The 21,156-nt window shown below is 48.1% G+C and overlaps 1 long non-coding RNA gene across 3 annotated transcripts in view; it reads left to right on the top strand.

Moving 5' to 3' along the window:
* The first annotated feature begins 16,255 nt into the window (after positions 1-16,255).
* The window catches only part of LOC134174594 (uncharacterized), a 34,292-nt gene continuing 29,391 nt past the window's right edge, over positions 16,256-21,156 (top strand). For all 3 annotated transcript variants that reach the window (XR_009968705.1, XR_009968706.1, XR_009968704.1), the window contains exon 1: positions 16,256-16,424. This is a non-coding gene — a long non-coding RNA (uncharacterized LOC134174594). The remainder of the gene's footprint in view (positions 16,425-21,156) is intronic.

Here is a 21,156-nt window from a genome sequence, read left to right as displayed (position 1 = left end):
GGTTTGAGTACAGGGGATGATATGTAGGAAGCCTGAGGTGTAAGGTTCAGGTCTCAGCAGTATGACCATGTTTTGAGCGGCAGAATCATAGAGCCCCCGACTGGTTTGTGTTGGAAGGAACCTTAAAGATCATCCAGTTCCAACACCTTCCACTAGAGCAGCTTGCTCCAAGCCCCTGTGTCCAACCTGGCCTTGAACACTGCCAGGGATGGGGCAGCCACAGCTTCTCTGGGCACCCTGTGCCAGCGCCTCAGCAGCCTCACAGGGAAGAGCTTCTGCCTAAGAGCTCATCTCAGTCTCCCCTCTGGCAGGTTAAAGCCATTCCCCTTGGCCTGTCCCTACAGGCCCTTGTCAGAAGTCCCTTTTAGAGCCACCAATAAACCCTTTAAGTTTGGGGTTTATTGGCGGCTCAGTGAGGGCTCAGGCCAGAACCAGTGCTGCTGTCATGGGGAGTTGCAGGGGTGTCAGCAGAGCTGGATGAGGTCCCTGGGGCATTGCTGGAGCTCTGCTCTCTGCTTCAGCTGTGCACAGCATCAGGACTGACTCAGCAGGTTCCTGCTGGGTTGCCTTGGTCAAACTTGATTTGAAACTACAGTGTTTCCCCTTGCCTTGCCTGGCTGCAGCCCTTTTCTGTCTTTGTTATCACAAGCCCTGAATTGACTCATAGCATCATTCAGCTCCATGTTTATCTGCTTCCTTGGGTCCATAACTACAGCTGCTGCTGAGACAGCAAGGCATGGTTTGGGAGACCACCAGTGTAGCCCGTGGGGAAACACTGAACCCCCCCTGCATCAGGATGTGCTTTCTGCAGTGACTGTGTGAGTCAATGGGTACATTTGCCTTTCTCTGGACTGAGCAAATACGAGGTGCATCCTGTTCCACGCTGCCTGAGCAAGCAGCAGCAGCAGCCCGCTGGCTCCAGCAAGGTGGGCCATAATGCGCTGGGGAAAAACTGGGGGTGAATGTTGTGAGAGGCAGCTGGGGGCTGGCTGCTGAGCAGCTTTGCATCGACCATCTCTGTTTGCAGAGTGTGTGTTTTCAGAGCTTGTCATTTCGAAGGGCATTGATTTTAATGTGTTTTCTTTGGATGGTGGTTTGACAGCCGAGGAATCAGCTCGGAGAAGGAACGGAGTTTCACCTCAGCGTGCCTTGACTGGAAGCTCTGGCTGTCAGTGGTACCCAGAGAGATTTCTGTTGATGAAAACCTCCCGTGCAAGTGCTGAAATAAAGAGCCATTTGTTTGCAGAGCTGTTGTCTTCCCCATGGGCTGGTGCCACTTTGAGTGAAACCATCTCAAACAGCACACGCAAGTGTCACGGACATTGCACAGCACCATGGCAAAGAACAGACTCCAGAGTGCACTGAGGAGAGATTGCCAGATACTCGTGAGCTGATGGATGAGTGACATCAGGAAATGTTCACCACTGACTGCTTGCAGAAGCCTTTGAGGAGCCCTGGAGCTGTGGTTTCCTTCCTTATGAAACACCCAGTTTCTACCAGGTCAGTTCGCATCTGGGGCAGTTTCAGTGGGTAATGCTCAATGGCAAAGCACAGTTTATGACCCTACAAAGGGCATGGTGGCTTTTGTTCTCCCCTTGGATACATGTTGGAGGATACCTCAACTGTAATGGGGTGAGGCAAGATCTGGAATGAGAGGCAGTCTTAAAGAGCTTGGTCTATATCTTGGTCTTCTCTTGCTGAAGAGAAAGTTTGGAGGCACTGTGATCATGGTAGGTGATTCCCTGCACCAAGAGTAGATTTCTGATGTGAAACATATATATAAGAAGATCCAGTGGATGGATGTTGAAGTTAGGTCAGAAATAAGACAAGTGGGGAGCAGCATGGTGATTACCCAGTGGAGCAGCTGACCAAGGCAAGGGGGAAATTCATTCTAGCTTGAATGCTTCACCTTGAATGGAAGGAATACTCTAGTTCAGCTGTGTGTGAGCTGGGTAACGTTATACACTGATGGGAGAAACAAAGTGAAGAGTGGTGTCCTGGATCTGCTCACCCACTGGGCAGCTTTCCCTTGTGTTCCTGGGCCCGTTTCACCTGAGTCATTTCACCATTGGAAGGCAGGAGCTGCTCTGGGCTCTGCACCTTTTTAGTTACTTTAATGACAATGCAGAGGGCTGGGTCTGTGCTCCTTGAATGGAGAGGGCTGGTTTCTGTCACACGAACAATTCAGAGCACTTGAGGTTGATGCTATAAGTAGAGACATTTGGCCTCTCTCCCACATGATGGGGATAGGTGGGGGAAACACAGATATGTGTGTACTGTGAGGGTGGTAAGACACTGGCACTGGTTGCCCAGAGAAGCTGTGGCTGCCCCATCCCTGGCAGTGTTCAAGGCCAGGGTTATTTCTGACTCGTGTGTTCAACCATTTTTCTTTAAACCATGATTGGGTTTTAGACAAGCAAACAAAAATACCACTTTGAAACAAAACAGTGAAAAGTCTGGCTCTGAAAATTGGCAAAATGACCTGTTTGTCAGCTCTGTGCCAGGCATCACCTTCTCTTTCCCCCATCTGTCTTTGTGTTGCAGTCTGCTTATAGCTGCTGCTGAAGACCTCAGTGCAGCCAAGGCAGTGATGCTCTCAAGGGGATCGATGCCATGGTTTATATTGCATGCTTGTCAAGGCTGTAGTGAAGCTCTGTAGCTTCTGAGTGTGGGCAGTGCTGGGGGGCAATGCAGGGGCTATCAGTGCATCCAACAGTTGTATACACACGTGTTTGATGGGAACAAATGTTGGGTTTGTGTGACAGGTCTGTCCACAGCCCCATTGCAGTTGTATGAGGCAGCAAAGCTGCACACCCAGGACCAAAAGCCATTTCTATACAGCTTGTGTAGTGTTTTTCTCCTGAAGGCCTTAGCTATGATAAGGCAAGGTGGAATGGGGCATAAATCACAATCAAATAGCTATGGTCTGTTGCTGCGTTTTCCCTCTTTGTGATACTCCTCTCAGTTCATCAGTTTTATAGCTGGGGTTTGGAACAGCTCTGTGCCTGATTGTTGCTAGAAGTTGCAGATCTCTGTTAATGTGGGGCAGCTGCTGTGGCTGTCTCAGTGTTCCTGGGCTGCAGGTAAAGGGGATTTGGATAGCATCGTTCCATCTAAGGGGCTGTCTTGTTAGTTCTGGTATGCTGGATGACTCCTGGGAGCAGTTTTCCTGGGCTAACACAAGGGTTTGTGATAAATCTAAATGAGGCACCCCTGCTATGATGAATTATTTGTTTCTCTAGTGGGATCATGGCTTATGGTGCCCAGGGAGAAGGAGAGGAACCTCAAACCCTGTGTGGAGACAGTGTCCGTGGTTACCTGGCTGTTAACTGCCCAGCTAGAAAACACTGCAGCAGTCCCCTAAAATCCCCAGGATGTTGTCTGCTGTTTGTAAAAGTCAGTGTTTGCCTCCAAAGACAAAGAACTGCTCTTGAATCTGATGCTTTGTGTTAACCTGAGGGATTCTTCCCTCTCCCTGCCTCTTGTGTTAGAAAGGATCCTGGAGGGATTTACAACCAAGTCAAGGTGACAGAGCAGAAGTAAGGCCAACCCGAGCAAACACTCCTATTGCTGGTGTGAGATGGCTCTACCTGAGCACTGGTGCAACTGGGGGGGAGGCTTGGAGAGCACACAGCAGGTTTCCTCTGGGGATCTCCAAAACCGAGCTAAACCTCAAGACCAGAGTTGACCCATTTCCCAAAGGTGTGTTCACCTCAGGCCAGTCCTGCACCTTCACCACCCCCTTCCCCTTCCTTTCCATGTTATGTGTTGGTCTGGGTGCTTTCTTACACCATTTTTGCCGTCAGTAGTAAGCAGGCACATTCCCATATAGGGAGATTTCCAGGTGAGGAGGCATAGGAATCATAAGGCAAATGGGCTTGGAGAGACCTCTGGGAGCTGAGGCTGGTGTAAGTTAACTTGGTTGTTAATTTGCCTTTCTCTCAACAGAGATGGCAAAACTCCTGGGTGCCAGGCACTGCTGTGATGGAAGACAGATCCTGTCAGACGCATCCATGTGGTCTGGTTGGCCAGGGTGCTTACGGGGTAATTTTTAATTCACTAGTGCATAACCTTGATTAAAACATTGGCATGGTTTGTAACTAAAAAAGATCCTAAAAGGTCAGATCTAGAGTGTACCCAAGTCATTAATTGACTGTGGTAGGCTCTGCTTTGAGCCTTGAAGTAACTTCATTTGGGACCTTCTAAAGAGATGGTGTAAATGCTGTGCAGGTAAAACCCAGGTTGGACAAAGGCGATGGGGTGATAAATCCCCAAGGAGAAGAGAACAGGACAGAAGAGGCAGAGCATGTCAGCCCCACCTCCTGCTGCCTGCCACAGATCTACCCACCATGGCAGAGCATCCTGCAGCCATCAGCCTCTGTTTTGCAGTCTCAGCCTCCCAGATGTGAGTGGCGAGATCCCCGTTGTCTTTTGCAGACAGCACTTTGCCCCCCACGCTTTCTAATGCGCAGCTGGATCTTTCCCAGTGATCCCATTAAGGCTTTTGAGGGAACTGCAGGGAAATGATGTTAAGAAGGTAATTACAGGCTAGCCTGGATAGAAAGGCAGGTCAAGAACAATTTGAAGAGTTGGGGGATGACTGCAGTCAGCTGTAGAGGTGTCAGAAGGTCTCTATTCTCTCCAAGGCATTTTCTCACTGCCTCGGATGAAACCTTAGCTGCAGCTCTGTACATGCTCTTCTGGTTTCCAGTATTTCCCTGGCACAGAACCCTCCCCTTGCTCTATGTATACCAGGCACTGGCAGAGCTGGAGTTGCTGAGAACAGTTGGATTATAGGATTTAGAGACAGATGGGACCTTTTTCATTATATTTTTTTATGATTAGCTCACAACATAACATGTGAGGCAGTCACGTATTTCATATTCACACAACAAATTATGCATCTAGTATGAAATAGCTCTTGTTTCCTTCTCTGAAATAGAGTACGGATTTCCATCTGGAATATATAATGTGGTTTCCATATGTACAAACAGACACTTGTTACAAGTATCAACGCAGAAAGAAGGTTTTGGATGATAATGTGCTGTGGAAGTGTCTGTCCAATGAATGCATGAGAGCTGTTGGTTGATTCACAAATCTTAAGGCAGAGACCTAGCTCAAAGGTGGGGTTTAAGCCCAGTAGGATGTGTGAACTGTGTGTCTTCTGGATAAGGATACTGAAGTGAAGACATCCAGGGTTGGAATGGGCTGCAGTGCTTGAGGTCCAGTCTGCCCACACCTCATGAGCAAGAGGTCAGACCTGCTTGTAGATCTAAGAAGTACTTGGTGTCTCTATTTCCAGAGCTCAGCTTAGGTGGATGCTGAGTCTCTGTTTGTGTAGATGGTGTGTCCCGGAGAGTGGGCTCAGGCTCATGCTCTCACTGTTAACCTTCTGCATATAGTGACATGCTCGTAGGTGAAGACAGGGCAGGGCAAGATCACTCATCAGTTACCATCACAGGCAAACAGGCTTGACTTGGGAGGAAACTGATTTATTTGATTACTAATTAAATCAGAGTAGGATAATGAGAAATAAAAGCAAATCTTACGAACACCTTTCCCCACCCCTCCCTTCCTCCCGGTCTCAACTTCACTCCCTATTTCTCTACCTCCTCTCCCCAGCAAATCTGGGGAATGGGGTTATGGTCAGTTCATCACAGGTTGTCTCTGCTGCTCCTTCCTCCTCAGAGGAGGACTCCCCACGCTATTCCCCTTCTCCAGCATAGGGTCTCCTGCATAGGAGACAGTCCTCCATGGGATTCTTCAATGTGAGTCCTTCATATGGGCTGCAGTTAAATGCTCCAGCATGGGGCCCTTCCCCAGGGTGCAGTCCTTCAGGAGCAGGCTGCTCCACAGTGGATCTCCATGGCTGCACAGCCTGCCTCTCACCATGGTCTGTACCACAGGCTGCGGGAGAATCTCCGCTCCCGTGTCTGGAGCACCTCTTCACCTCCTTCCTTACCGGCCTTGGGGTCTGCGGGGCCGTTTCTCCCACATCTCACTCCTCTCTGTGGCTGCAGTTGCTGTAGTGCACTAACTTTTCCCCTCTTCTTAAATACGTTATCCCAGAGGTGCTGCCACTGTTGCTGATGGGCTCAGCCTTTGCCAGCAGTGAGTCCATTTTGCAGCCATCTGGCACTGGCTCCATCAGACATGGAGGAAGCTTCTGGCAGCTTCTCACAGAAGCCACCCCTGTACCCCTCACAGCCACCAAAACCTTGCCATGCAATCCCAATATAGGTGCCTTGCATCAGTGCTGTGCTGAGGCTTTGGAGGAGCTCTGCTTTCATTGCCTCCGAGTCAGACAGACAGTCTGGCCCCGCTACAAGGCAGAGGTGCCCCGCCACCAATTTAACGTCTTAGTTTCTGGTTAGTCTCCATTACACATAGAGCATGTCACAGGTTTCACTTTCTTTTCTTCCTTCAAACTTATCATATCCTCAAAGCCTGTTTCGGAAGGGTGAATGGGTTATTTATTGCACGGGTTTGTGAGTATCTATGGAAATGACATCTGGTCTCCAAATGGAGACCTTCTCCCCCGCTTCAGGTCCTTAAGAGAACCTGACAGTAATTGAGCATTAGTGAAATGTTTCAGGAGGAGCGTCGGGAAGTTCAGAGTGCTATGGGGGGAGTTATAAATCTGGGCTGAATTTGGCTTGAGGAAGAAACCCCATTATAAACTTATTAGCTGCTGACACTGCGCTTCTCTCACCTTGCACAGGATGTAAAGCTCACCTCAACACCATCGCACTGCCTTTCACTTGCACCTGCCTCAAGGTGCTGCTGTCTCAGGCACCACTTTTTGCCTCCCAGGAGATCAGTAGCAGAGATGAAGCGCTGTGTGATGTGCTCCGGCCAGACCTCTGTGTGCTGCTCCTACCGGGGCAAACCTTCCTCCCATTGAGCTGGAGTTTGGGTGGGTGATTCCTGCAGTAAGAACCTTTATAGGTGTAATCAGTGCATCTCCCTTTCAAAGTGATTTGTCCCAACAAAATACTGAAGCCTTGGCTTCGGTTTTATTCAAAGCAGCTTTTGGGTACCTCAGTGGAGACTTTTGTCCTGTTTCATGGTCCTCTGTTCATTATTTGTGTTGTTTCTAATTTGTGTGTCTCAGGAAAGGTTTTTCTTTTCTTTTACTTGTCAGGACAATCGATAGCTTTAGAAATAAACCTGGAGTTTCCAAGCTGGGAATCTTTTAGCACTGGGAAGCTGTTTCTGACATGTCAAATTCTACTCTGATACTGGAATAAGTCGCCTCCAGCTTTCAACCTAAAACTTGATGACTTACCTAAGGAAGTTGAATAGGCTGTTGCTGTGAACAATGATGGGAAATTAGCACTTCCAAGTGGTGGTTCATCTCACCTGATTTACGTCCACCTCTCTGGGGTTAGGGTTGGATGGAGGTGCATGTTTCCATGGTTGTTACAGGTGTCTGGGTGGTGGGTTTGTGCTGGACACCTCACTCAGTTAGTATGTTAGTATGTAAAGTGGCTGATAAAACCTATGGATACCTCAGCTTTGCAATCAATCAATCAATCAATCCATGGTTCTACCAAGACAAATCAGGTCTTCTTGACAATAAAAGGAGAAGAATATGGTGCATCGCTTCCAAAGTGGTGTTTGGGTATCCTGCATTCAGCCAGAATAACTCGGAAACATCTAAGGGCTGTAAAAGTATTGGCCTGAGTGAAAAATACTTTCTTCATCTGCTTTGTGAATCTTGTGAACTTGTGCTTCTACAGTCAGTGGGTACAAAATACTGTTAAGTGAAGGGACCACACATTTAATTAATAGCGTTTGCATGCATCTTAAATAAATCCCTGAAAAAAAGTGACATTTTTAAGGAGATCTCATGATAAAGTTGCTCTGGAGGCAAAGTTGGGCTTCCTGGTTTCACATTTAATTAACTTAGGCTGACTTTTATGGGGCTTTGTGTTATGCATTTTGTTCTTCAGTAAACAAATGGCAGAAAATGAAAGCAGAGCAACTGCCAATGAACAGTAAATTTAATTGGCAAATAATGAGTTGCCATGGGGTGCCGTAGGGTTCTGCAAAGATAATGTTATTTATCTTGGAGAAGTTCCACGTGCATTTGTCAAAATGTGATATATGTGAAGGAAACAAAAGGAAAAATGCATCATTAGATAGGAAAGGGCTATCCCTTGTTCTTCATCCCGAATTTGGGACTGGAGTTTGGTGGAGTGAAAAACTGATTTCCTGCCCTCCGTGGCAGCGCAGTACAATTGCCATCTGATGCATCACTAAGGGAAATGTTGTGTCAGGAAGAGAAGTGACTGGGATTTGTAAGGTCCGGATGAGCAGGAAGGAAGATGAGCATCAATGTCACAGGAGGGGAGAAACACGTGAAATGATCTTAGTTCTTTCATAAAAGGCTGGATGTGAACGCGTGCTCTGGTTTTCACATCTATTTCAAGGGAAATTAAATGTCTGGAAAAGAGGAGAGTGAGCCCTTGAAGAAAGGTGCTGAATTAGGAAAGCAACAAGATGTGTTAATCTTGGGTTAAAAAGATAGATTTGTGCTACAAGGTCTGCTCCTCTTTGTGAAATACTTGAAATCCAGTGTGATTGAGTAACTCTCTGGGCCTTGAGCAGCAAGAGCAAATCAAAGTCTTTGACTGACAGTGAACTGTTCATCCACCTGACAGAGCGAGTGGAGTTACTCTGGATTTTCAACCAAGTAACAGGTCCAAAGCTCAGAGTGCCTGCCTGTGGGAGAAGACAATGTCCTGGGCATCCCAACCCTTCCTGCTAAACTGTGGTCCGTGGATGAGACCTCTTTTCACCCTGCACATGTTTCTTTGATCCCAGATGTATGAAATGTGATGTGTAGCTGCTCCCTTTTGCAACATCTGTTTTCCAAGCACATCATTTCCCAGCAGCTCCCCCTATGCAGCAAAACCCACCTTATTTACAGCCTTCCCATGTGGAGGGCTCAACAGAGCCCAGATTTGGCTGACATTTGCAAGGTTCCTGCTTTTCATTTCTACCCATTCTTGCTTTATTTTTAGCTGTTTTAAAATGACACATGTTTCCGTCTTTTAGGTAATGAGATGCTTTCCACTTAATTCAATCACTAGTTAATTTGATCCTCTATTTAATTTGTTCCAAACGTCTGGAAGCATAGTTCTATATCTTAAGTATATATATATATATATTACATATATAGCTTCCACCCTTTGCTCTGATCATTCTCCTTGCTCTAAACAACCTTTATAATTCAATCTTGGGCTATTGAAACTTGCCATTTAATTAATAAGAAAAGCCCAAATCGAAGCAAGGTAGGAGGAAAAGAAAAGGTTTAAGAGTCCTGGTCATAAAAGACAGCTATGACTGAAAGTTGCATCACGGGGTACCTGCTGTTGGTTAATAACAGTTATGAGCTGTCAGATCTGTGAAGGTGGGGGTGAATTGGTGGGAGCAGCATCTCTTAGAATAATATAAAGAATAAGCGTGAACAGCCCCTTGCGTGGAACAGGATTTGAGGCTCGTTGCGATACAATGGAACATAAAACCTAAGAATGTTGCGTAGCAAAGTTTCATCAGTCACCTCAAGGCCCTTGGAGCTTGGAAATCAGATGGCGAGGGAAGAAGGCTGCTGCAGCCACTGCCAAATCCGTGTTGTCTCCAGCGCTGTCAGGAGCACCCACCGGCACTCCATAAAGCTTTCACTTCCATCCCCAACAGATCCCTGCAAAACCCTCACCCACCCGCTTTAATCAAACACTCACCTCAATGCTCAACCTCTGTGCTGACCTTTCTGGCTTCGGTATCAGCAGATCAGCCCATCTGAGTGTCACATCCAGCTGGTGTTTGGGGAGCGGATCCGCTTTCGGCTTGCAGAGCAATGTGTATGTGTGTGTGCAGGAGGAGCACAGCCAGCCCAGCTCTCCGGCTGCAAGATGAGCAGTTTTACATGATGCTTCCCAGTACTTTGCTTCTGTGATCATCTAACGGGGGCTGCAAAGGCAAGGGAGAGCAGATGTGTTGGGAACCTGGGGCTTTTCAGCCTTTGGGCTGTGTGGATTGTTGGCATGGGGTGGGTTTTCTCATGTCTTGGTCAGAGTAGTGTAGCTGTAGGGCAGCAGAAGTCCTTGTCAATGAATCTACGTGTTATCCTGATAGGAAGCTGCCAAAAATCTTGCCATGTAACTTGCTTATTTTCATGGTGCTTTGCTTGCTGGAAACACTCAGTGTGTGTCTGGGTGTGTTTCCCATGTCCAAGCAGTCACAAGCACCAGGATGCTCCTGCAAGGTGCCAGTTTACGGAGTACCAGGGGATGGAGGAGGCTGATGCCCTCTGGTCTCTGCGAACCAGTTACGGTGTCTGTGGTTTATGTGATGGGATCCATTGCTGTGCCGCAGCATGGAGGTGAGCAGGTCCCTCCATCTCACCAAGCAGTCACCCAGGGAAGCACACCATTAGTGTGAACATCAGCGAAAGGAAACTCCGAACAGAGGAATGAGGCTTTTATGCTCCTTCACAGAAATAAAAACATCATTTATGCTGCTTTCAGCTCTGTTGCTGTTTTTCTGAACCAAAATGCTTCAGCCTTACTTTGTGCCACTCTCTTCAGGGATGATGGCTCCAGGAGAACTCAGGATATCCTAGGGAGGGCAGTCTCAAGGGTGCAGACATCATTCCTGCCTCTGCTACCGCTTTCCCCTGTGGTCTTGGTCATATCACTTCACTGCTGTGATGTGGTTTTGGTGTGCCATGCACAGAGGAGCCCAGGGAAGTTCTTTCTGGCAATTCTAACGCAGCTGGTGGGAGACCCGGCTTCACTGGATGCTTTGCATCCATTTTGTGGTATAACTGGTAACTGGAGAAGTGAACAGGCACAGGATCAATGTCAGAGATTGCCAACAGCGCAGGGAAATGTGCTGAGCAATGCATGTGAATGCCAGCACTTTGGGGCCATTATTCACAAGTGGTCTGTTGCAGTAACAGGTCAGCTCGCTCTCTCCTGGCCTGGTTTTAGCCCTATTTCAGTATGTATTTATTTACTTTGCAGTACATATGCTGTGTCCCTGGGTAGCACAAATGAGCTGCCACTCTCCTAAGCTTCTCTTGCTTCTGCTGTTGCTGTGGTGTTGTGTACTTTGGGAGGCTGGACACCCCGCTGTGGTCTGGGGATCATCCTGTGCCCATCACCACCCTGTGGGGCTCTCCTCTGTCAGTGCAGTGGGGGCAAGAAGAGACTCTCCATAAGGAGCTGCCCTCTGTCTCTCCTGTCTTATCTACCATCACCTGCATCTTAATCCCCCTCCTCTCCCCACCCCATTGGAAAGCAAAGCTAATAGAAAAAGTGGTGCTAATGAACACGACCCCACCACTATTTTATTTCCAATTGGCAGCTCATGCAAGCAGCCCTGTTTTCTGTTCTAATAGAAAAGTTTATGATGTACCAAATTACCCTGTAATAGCCTGTGCTGAGTTGCCTCCTGAAAGGTAAACGGTTTTGATTTTTTTATGATCAGTTATTATTACTTTTTTGCTTATTCTATAAAAAAAAAGAAGGGGTTTGCATGAAAGAGACTCTGAGTTTGCAAACCAGAGCTGCTGGGAGCCACTGAGGACTGCTGCAGGTGTAGGGCTGTACAGCAGCAGGACTGTGGTGGTGGCTGCATCACCTCCCCATCATCTCCCCGGGGCCTGGTACAACCTGCTGCGCTCAGAGATGCTGATGGGTGGAAGGAATTGCTTGGCAGGCACAAAAGGGAGGGTTTTGGGGCATGCAAAGCGTTACTCTGCATGTTGTGGAGTGCCATCTCCTGGCTTGATACGAATTAACTGGGACTCCTGCAGCTCCGTATCATCTGTAGGGAGCCCCAAGCAGCTGCTTCCGCTCCCTTTAGGCTGGAGCCCTGGGAATGATCCAGGGAGGCTGGAGCAGGAGATGGGAGCACTTAATCCAGAGCTGCTCTCCTGTGCTGGCTGGGGAGAGCTCGTTGCCTTTCTCTGAATTTGAGTAGCTGAGCCCTTGAGTAACCCAAGTTGGAAGTGGTACGATTGGGAAGTCCTGTTAGCATTTTCCACTGTATTTTGCAGTGGAGAAGCAGCAGGGAGGCATGGGATGTGATCCAGGGAAGGATTAGGCAGGAAACTTCCCATGGGGATGACATCCACTTTAGTTTATCCAAAATTAGGTGCCTAAATATCTTCTTGGCTCTGAATGAAGGTGACTGCAAAGGACACGCTTAAATCATCTCAATGTCTGCTTGTATTTGTAAAAGTCTGTGATTTGGGTTTGTTTGTAGCTGGACCTGGCTGCTGAACTGGAGACTTAGAAGAACAGGAGCAGAAAAGGTGAAGACCTACCACGTAACAGCTTGTCCTGCCCCCCCAGTAGGTAAGAGTCAATGTTCCTCACCAAGGAGTTGCTGTCCTGTATTGGTCTGAATCAGCTGCTTTCAATCACTGCAGCCATCACATTTCTATCAGCTGCTGTCAATTCTGACAAATCTGACTGCAAAATAGGGACCCATTTACGTGAAAAAGATTTCGACTCGGTCCAGTGAATGCACTTTTCATGTTTTTCATTATGCATATTGTTCCAGTAACGAAAAACTGCAAAATCTGCTGATCTGTTGCTAGTTAGTTCAACACAAAGGGTGTAATGGTGAAAGAACAGTGCTGATTTAGTGAGAACATGATCGTTGTTCGCTCTCCGCTGAAGTGCTCGGTGAAACCTGTGATTAAAAAGGCTGGATAGAATTTTGCAGTAGTTGAAATGGTTGAAAAAGTGACGTTTAAATAGTTCTACCTTTACTATCAAAAGCCACATTTAGAAGGTTTGACCACTGTTGCTGATTCCCATCACTGGGTGAACAGTGTGGGTTTGATGCTGCTGTTCCTTTGCCTGGTAACAGAGCTCCAGAGCTGGCAGCCCCATTGGTGCCTGCTGCTCTGCTCGCTCCCACTCTGGTGTATGCATCCATAAGAGACAGTTCTCCAATCGTTGGAATAAAGGGGGTTTAATGGAGCTATATGTGTATTTATAGTAACTTCTGTTGCTTGCCTGTCTCAACACTGTCACTATGTCTAACAACAAATCGGATTCCAGCTGCACTTATTGGCGCTGATGCCCAGTGGGTTGGTGCCTGTTGCTGGGCACAGGCTCTGGTGGCCCTGGGTGCTGGGACAGTCCCAGGGCTAAGGTATGCTTGGGGATTCTCATGCATGGATGCAGGGTGGGTTGGAAATTGGACCTTGTGTGTCTCTGAGAGGTGACTTAAGAACAGCCAGGATCAGTTCCCAGCATCTGCTTAGAAAGCTTTTGGGGTGGGAGGTGACAGGCTCCTTCTGCCCATCCGTGTATCGGACTATTCCCAGATAACCCATGGAAATCAGTTCTTCCTGGGGAAACTGAAGATCCATTTCATCATGTCTGGTTTGAAAACCCCTGCCCTGGCTGGAGCCACCAACCCACATCTGCCTGGCTCACCTTGGTGGGGATGGGAGGCTGTTGCCCACGTGGGCATCCTCCTTCGCCTCCTTCAGAGGGAGCTTTCCACAGAGCAAAGGCAAGGTGCTCCCCTCCTCCAGGGAGACGAGAGGGACTCACAGCAGAAAGAAACAGGAAACGGATCCTTGGCCTTTTCAAATGTAGTGCTGAGGGTGATGACAGAAAGGGCAATAATTCTCTTGGATTCACTTACTGTCCAGCTTTCGGAGACAAGATTACTCACTTTTTCCCTGTGGATGGGGCAGAAATGAACATCAGGTGTTCTGACATGATTTAGGCACCCCTGCTCTGGCTGCGTAGCACCAGCAAGCATTTTTTTGCAGCTGTAGTTATGCAGTTCCTAAGACAGATCCCCTCCTGGTAGGGAGATGGAGTGGCAGAAAACCCTGCGGCTTCACCAACGACTGCCCGCTTCCAACTCATCTCTTGCCTTAGTTCTTTACACCTACCAGCACCCTGCTTTGGTTTCTTTAAAAGCTGTCTGTTTATGATATGTGGGTGAAATCTGGTCGTGCTGTACTGTTTATTAGTCCAAAACTGAGGTCAGGCAGGTTGGATTTCTTTCCCGAGTGCTTTTATAATATTTGTGTTAGCTGGGCAGCTAAGTGCTGTCAGATGTAGCGGCAATGGAGCTTGCTGCTGTTGAAATTTTTATGGTTTCATGCATTTTACAGCATCACCTGTCAGACTCCAGCAATCATGATGTCACCTGTAGTGGAATATATACATTGGAACAGAGGAGACTGGAGCTAGGGGAGTTCTGCAGTAATCTGGAGCTCTTTTCTCCCCTCCTCCTCTGGTGGAGGCTGGGAGGTCTGAAGGCATGGCAAAGGAAAAGGAGCAGAGCTCTCTTCTCCCCTGGGCTTTGCCCCAGCTGTTCTGCATGATCTGGGCAAAATCGCTGCCTTTGCTCCGGCTGCAGTTTCTCTGCTGCCTCTTTGTTTGGCTGGTTGTGCATTTGGGATATGATCTGTTGGACTCATGGAATGGTTCAGGTTGGAAAGGACCTTAAAATGATCTAGTTTCAATTCCGTGCCAGAGACACCTCACACTAGACCATGTTGCCCAAGGCTCCGTCCAGCCTGGCCTTGAACACTGCCAGGGATGGAGCATTCACCAATTTTTTGGGCAACCTGTGCCAGTGCCTCAGCATCCTCGCAGTAAAGAACTTCTGCCTTATATCTAACCTGAACTTCCCCTGTTTAAGTTTAAACCCATCACCCCTTGTCCTATTGCTACAGTCCCTGATAAAGAGTCCCTCTCCAGCATCCTTGTAGTCCCCTTCAGATATCCCAAGATATGGGAAAGGCTCACTGGGTGCTGGGGAGTCTCCGGTGGCTGTGCTGTAGTCTGGTACTCTGTGTGCAGGATGGAGGTACCAGATGTGGTGGCTGCAGCAGGAGCCATGGGTACTGGCAATGGTGGACAGGAGGAAAAGTGGCTTCACCAGGCAAGTCTTCAATCATTTATGAAGGGAGCAATGGGATGGGACTTGTTCTCTGTGAGTAAACAAGGACGACACATCTGGGGTACCCTCTGCCTGCTGCTCACCGGGCTGTGGCTAGTGCTGGTTTCACCATGCTCAGCTCCCTTCTCCTGGGCGGCATTTGGTCTCTGTTGAGTTTTAGTGTTGTTGCAGTTCTGACTGCAGTCAATTTACAGCAAGAGTGGAGCACCAGGGCTTGTTGAGTTGGTCAAAGCCCAGCAGAGGTTTGAGCTGCATGGCTGTAGGCAGGAGGACTCACTGTGTTCCCAGCATCGGGCACCGGGGTGGATGCAACCCTGCCTGTTGCATGTCGTACCCTCAGATCACCCTTGATCCGCATGCTCCACTGAAAGAGGGGTTCAGCGATCAATGAGAAGATTCACCAACAGGTCTAATAGTGACTGTGATCTGTGTTGTTGGAAGAAGGAAGATGATTGTTGTTTCCTGGTTCTCACTGGGGAAGTCTTTTCCCTGCAAACACTACCTTAATGAAGTATCAAATGAGCATTAAGATGGTATTCTGTGTGGCTTAACAACACCAAATGAAGACGTGTAGCCCTACTGCTGAGCTGTAAACCCTCAGTAAAAAGGGCTTAAGAACACACTGATCAGGTTTTAAGAGCTCTGTAACTGATACGCAGCTTATGCTATCGTTAGGCCTCAATAAATCTGTTTCTAATAATCGCTGTTTACAGAGGTTTCGCAACTATGCCAGAGGTACAGATCTGTTACCTTGTGGTCCAGCCTCAATAAATGTGTTTTTAATAATCAATTGGTACTTCAATAATAAACAAGAATTGCTTTATTAGATATGAATTTGAACATGTTCTGCATTTCAGTTGTACTGAAATCACCCTCTTTTTGGTTTTACTCTGAAGCAGCTTATACTGACCAGCCGTTGGTACCAGCATGCACCAAACGTTACTGCTCCTTACAGAGCATCGCTGACTTTGCCTGATTTATAACTCATGACAGTATTTCAGTGCTTTTTTTCTCCCATAGCCTAAGCAGTCTATCAGTTGCTTCCAAGCAATCTTCCTAGGAGAAATGCTGCAGTCCCTTTTATGGATCATTAACTGGAAATGAACTTGGGACCTGCAGATATAAACAGGCTGCCTGCTGCCATCCGACCTAGCAGACCAACACTTTTAATTGACAGTGCAAGTAATAGTGGTGTGGGACTCTAATCTTTTACAGAACACTCAATAAATGAAGAGGAAAGTTGATTTCTTGCAGTGCCACTGAGAAAGCTTTATTGTTTTTCAGGGTCTGCGTCTCAACCCAGGTCTTCAGAGCCAGGTTCTCCTGTGGCACAGACATCCCAACTCATCCGCTACTGACTGCCCTCCCATGCCCAAGCTTTCTTCCCAGGGCTGGTTCAGGATTCTGTTGAGCATGGTTGAGTGTGGTGACATATCCCTGGGCTTCAAGAGGCCAGTCCTGGACAGGAGGTGAGTAATACAAGTGTTATCTATGGTTCACATCACTCTATCCAAGCACCCATCTTGCATCTTGAAACTTCTCTAATGTGAGATCTTTACAATCTTGTGTACCATCATAGAATCATGGAATGGTTTGGGTTGGAAAGGGCCTTAAGATCATCCAGTTCCAACCCCCTGCCATAGGCAGGGACGCCTCACCCTACACCATGCCACCCCAAGGCTCTGTCCAACCTGGCCTTGAAATGCTTGGGAATATTCTGCACTCCTGAGATACAGTTCCTGTGCCTGCACAGGAGAGAAACAGGTACTGCTCATTCAGCACCTTCCACTTCCATTGCACTGGAGGAAAGCTTTGAATCCCAATCCCATCCCCGCCTTCTCAAATGACCTTTCAGCGCTGGGGCAGACCACACTCCTCTCCCCTAACCAGGACCTTAGTGGCTCTGAGGTGGGATGATCGCCCACTTTGCCACCCCACACAGCTCAGCCCAGCGAGGGGAGGAAGCGTGCTGCAGCTGGGGCACCCCGCGGGTGCCAGACCCCGCTCAGCAATGAGAACCGTATGTGCGCGCCGGCGCTCCTCGCGTATGGCGAATGTCACATCGGATTAAGGCACATCAAGCCATAACGGGTGCAGAGTTCGATGCCTTTAATTAGTCCAGTCAAAGGCAGGAATTCCCCTCTGCCGGGTGAGTCTGCTCCCATGACAAGAAGATTAGCAGCCTTGGCTTGTGAGCGTTGAACTCCGAGTTTTCCATCCCGGTTGCAGTTTTCTCTTCCTCACACTGGGAGCTTTGAGGGGCTGGTTTCATTCCAGGAGGGCAGGGGTCAAAGCACTTTAGTAATGGCAGGGAGCCCTGTCCTCGGCGTGTCTTTGGGCAAATCTGCTCCCTCCTGGACTCTGGGTTGAGCGTTTTGTGCCTGTCTGGACCTAACAAGGAACCTAGGAGTGCACCAAGAACTCCCCGGGGAATGCCAGCACCAAAAGTGGTGTCTGGTGGACATCAGCTGGCCCAGAGTGTTGATAAGTGCTGTATTGAACAGACCAAAGGGCAGAAATCCTTCTGTCTGGCAGTCCGTGCCAGCCATGGGCTGCTTGGGAGGATGCTTGTTGCCATGCTTCATCTGTGTAAAGCAGTTGGTAGGTGGCTGTGTTTGAGCAGTGCCATGTTGCCCTTTGTCTCTGCTTCTGGTCAGTCCTTTTCAACCACCTCAGGGCTATAAATGTGTATGGGCAGTGCTAAAATCCAGCACTGTAGGGCCAGAAACCCACCAAGAGCTACTCTGAGCTCCTGATGCATTTTTACCATGGCTGTTTATGGAGTTTTTTATTGCATTCAGCTCTAGGTCCCCAATATAAGGACGTGGATCGGCTCAAGTGAGCCCAGAGGAGGCTGAGAGCTGGGGTTGTTCAGCCTGGAGGGGAGAGCACCTTAGAGCAGCTCCCAGTGCCTAAAGGGGCTACAAGAAACCTGGAGAAGGACTAGCACATAGTGAAAGGCCAAGGGGAACGGCTTTAACCTGCCAGAGGGGAGACTGAGATGAGCTCTTAGGCAGAAGCTCTTCCCTGTGAGGGTGCTGAGGCGCTGGCACAGGGTGCCCAGAGAAGCTGTGGCTGCCCCATCCCTGGCAGTGTTCAAGGCCAGGTTGGACACAGGGGCTTGGAGCAAGCTGCTCTAGTGGAAGGTGTCCCTGCCTGTGGCAGGGGTTGGAACTGGATGAGCTTTAAGGTCCCTTCTAACCCAAACCATTCTATGTCTTCTGCAGTTGCCTGACAGCAAGTATTGGCTGTGGTGAACATGGATAAAGTCTTGAATACCTGTGATGTGGTCTAAATGGTCTAAAATGTCTATTTCTAGGATGCTGTTGAAGTGCTCAACCTATGTGGTGTTCTAGTTTGTATTTTCTTACGCACATTAAGATTTCTTTTGCCATTATATGTCACCCCATTACTATAGTTAATACAATTAGAGGGGAAATATCTTAATTCCATATTTGTCTCCTTTTTCTATCCATTTGGTTTAAGCTAAGCTCTACAAGAGCTTGAGTTCATTGCTTCTTTGTCAGAGCTGTAGAAGGTTTTTGTGCCTGACTGCTTGTCCATTTCCTCAGCTCGGTGCAATATTCCTCCCTGCACTCTCTGAGATCCTGAGATTTTTTTCTCTTGCCACAGCAAAACTGTTCAACTTTTAACTTAAATGGATCTTTACTTTGGTAACTTCATGCTGCCTCCTCTGGAAACGAGTCCTGTGCTTGCATGCAACTTCACATTATCTTTACATGGAAGTGGGTCAAAGGTCTGGTTGGCAAAGTGTATTCCTGACATCTGTAGATAAGAATAAGCAGTTTGGGAGTATTCTAAATACTGTGGAAACATGTGAGAACTGGAGCTGCTTGGGTTATTGTTGGATTAGCTGCAGCAAACTGAGATGTCTGGGTAGAATTCTGTATCAGAGATAGCGTGATCATATGGCACAGCAGAAGTTAAGATATTCTTGGAGTTTTGAGATCAGGATCTCAGCTGATAGAAGCATAAATCACTGAGACCAGTAAGATCTTTCTCATAGCCGTGAAGGTGAGATAAGCACAGGCTGCAGCTGTTTGTTAGTGAAGTTGCAGAAAGCAGAGTGGTTCTGTGTACAGTGCCCCTTGTTTCGGTTATTTTGGGTTAGCTAATAACCCAAATCCCAAGTTCTTTAAGCTGGGGGTCCTCATGTGTCCTGTAGCCATGGGCAGGGAGAGGGGATATGAACATGGCCATGACTGATGCTTCCTGCCTGCGAAGGCGGCTCCGTCTGCAATAGTCAGGATCTAAGATTTAAGGTCAGGCAGGATGAATCATTTTCAGAGGCTGTCAGGTTTCCAAGTCACCCCTATCCTGGTTATTGCCCCTCCTAATTAATGGCCACTGTGCTATGCTGGATCCTTTGGTTGGAACAGTATTTTCCTAACAAATTACTCTGTGGTGCACCTGGGATGCAGTGATTTATGAGACAGATTTGCATGAAGGATACACGCTGCATATATAAGGGGAAATCCTACTCGGGCTGTTCTGCTGTGAGCTGGAAGGGGCTGTGCTGGACTGGGGAGCAAGGCAGTGAAATCCCACTCAAGCCATGCGGCCATCACCCATGGGCTCAGTGTTTAGTCAGGTGCAGCCCAGCTCGTGTCCACAACCCTTGTGTTATCTTACCTTAAAGAAAGCTTTCCTGGGACGTGTCAGAAGGAAAGGCCGTGGCTCAGACACCACGAAAGGGAAGTTTATTTAAGTAATTACCAATGAGGCAGTGCCTGCTTCCTGGGAATTAATGACTGGTGGGGTTTTGACGGCCTTTGCATGGTCCTCAAGAAGCGACCCAAGCCGATGGCTTGATGGCGCGTAGGGAAGTGCGAACACACGTAGGGGTGTGATAGGTGGGTGACACTTGTTTCGGTGGCTCTTGGGAGAGCAGCTCAGCAGAACAGAGCACAGATTCTTGCACAGCCTCGGGGGAATGCCTTGGCTTATTTAATTGCAGTGATTTTGAGCTGACTTCTCAAAAGGTGTTTGGAAAGCTCGGCTTTAATATCCTCTGCCCTGGTCAGAGGGAGGTAGCCTTGGTTCTCCTCCAGCCCCTGAGCTCCAGGAGACCCGTGCTGGTTTAGTGAAGAAGAGGATTTGGCTTGCTGCTTCTGGACACTGATCTTGTTTGGTTTCCACAGCGCGTTACTGCTTCTCTTGTGTTCTTGTGGAAGTTGCTTGGGTTTGTTCCTCTTCCCTTTTCAGCCCTGTATGAAAAACCACTGAGCTTTCTAGTACTGTAATTGCCATCATTATTAATAATACCTTTAAATTATTCTATTCAGCCTTTCTACAGTGCTTTCCTGACCATCATCTTTGCTCTTTGCCTTCCTTCAGTGTCCTGAGGAAACTTGCAGCTTCTAGAAGTTATGCCAAGGAAGGACAGGGAGCTTGGCTCTGATATTTATGCATTTTCCCTAAGCAGCCCTTACCAGCTGGTGGAGAAGTGATGGGCCTTCTATTGCCCAGAATGGGGAAGTAAAGGCCCCAGAACACCAGAAGTATCTAGTCTGAATTCCTCCCTTCTACCATGCTGCTTGAGGCTTCCTGCCAGCAGCTGGGTTGGTGATGGTGGTGGTGCCAAGGAGTGGCTGGGATGGGGTATCAATAGCCATGACCTTGGGTGGAGGGAGGGTTGCACTGGGTTTAAGGTCTGTCCCAAGGACACCAGCACTTTCAGAAGGCAATTCCAGAGCAGTTTGTCAAAAGCTCTGGTTTCTATAAAGTCCAGGGTGCCAGACCTGGACACCTGAGGTGAGGTGGAACACAGGCAGATCTGGGCAGGGTTTGCTGGTGGAGCCCAGCTTATGTTTCACTGGCAGGTGTTGGAAACCAGGGCATTTCTGTGACTCTTTAAGTGAAAAATGAGCATTTTCTGATGAATTGTAATGAAAATTTCCAGCTAACTCTCAACCCAGGCTTTCCTTTCACCTAGCCCCTTTCTCCTCTCCCCTTGCTCCCTATGGTTCTGCCCAGCCTGCAGGATGCTGAGCATTGGAGCTGGGGAATTGTTAGTGATCAGCGTGCCCTAAATGCCAGCAGCAGATGCAATAAGGGACTGTTCCTTCCCACTTGAAATGCCTGTTGTGTTTGCCAGGCAGCCAACACTGTAACCTCATTCTGACTATTTAAAAAGACTTTTTAAAGGTTTTGAATGGTTTCTGGCTCATTCTGTAGCAA

The sequence above is a fragment of the Pezoporus occidentalis genome, unplaced genomic scaffold (genome assembly GCF_034315485.1).
Source record: "Pezoporus occidentalis ecotype Australia unplaced genomic scaffold, CSIRO_AGI_Poc_V1 ctg62, whole genome shotgun sequence".
NCBI classification, from domain to species: domain Eukaryota; kingdom Metazoa; phylum Chordata; class Aves; order Psittaciformes; family Psittacidae; genus Pezoporus; species Pezoporus occidentalis.
Note: the sequence above shows the minus strand (reverse complement) of the source record. Positions and strands in the feature narration are given on the sequence as shown.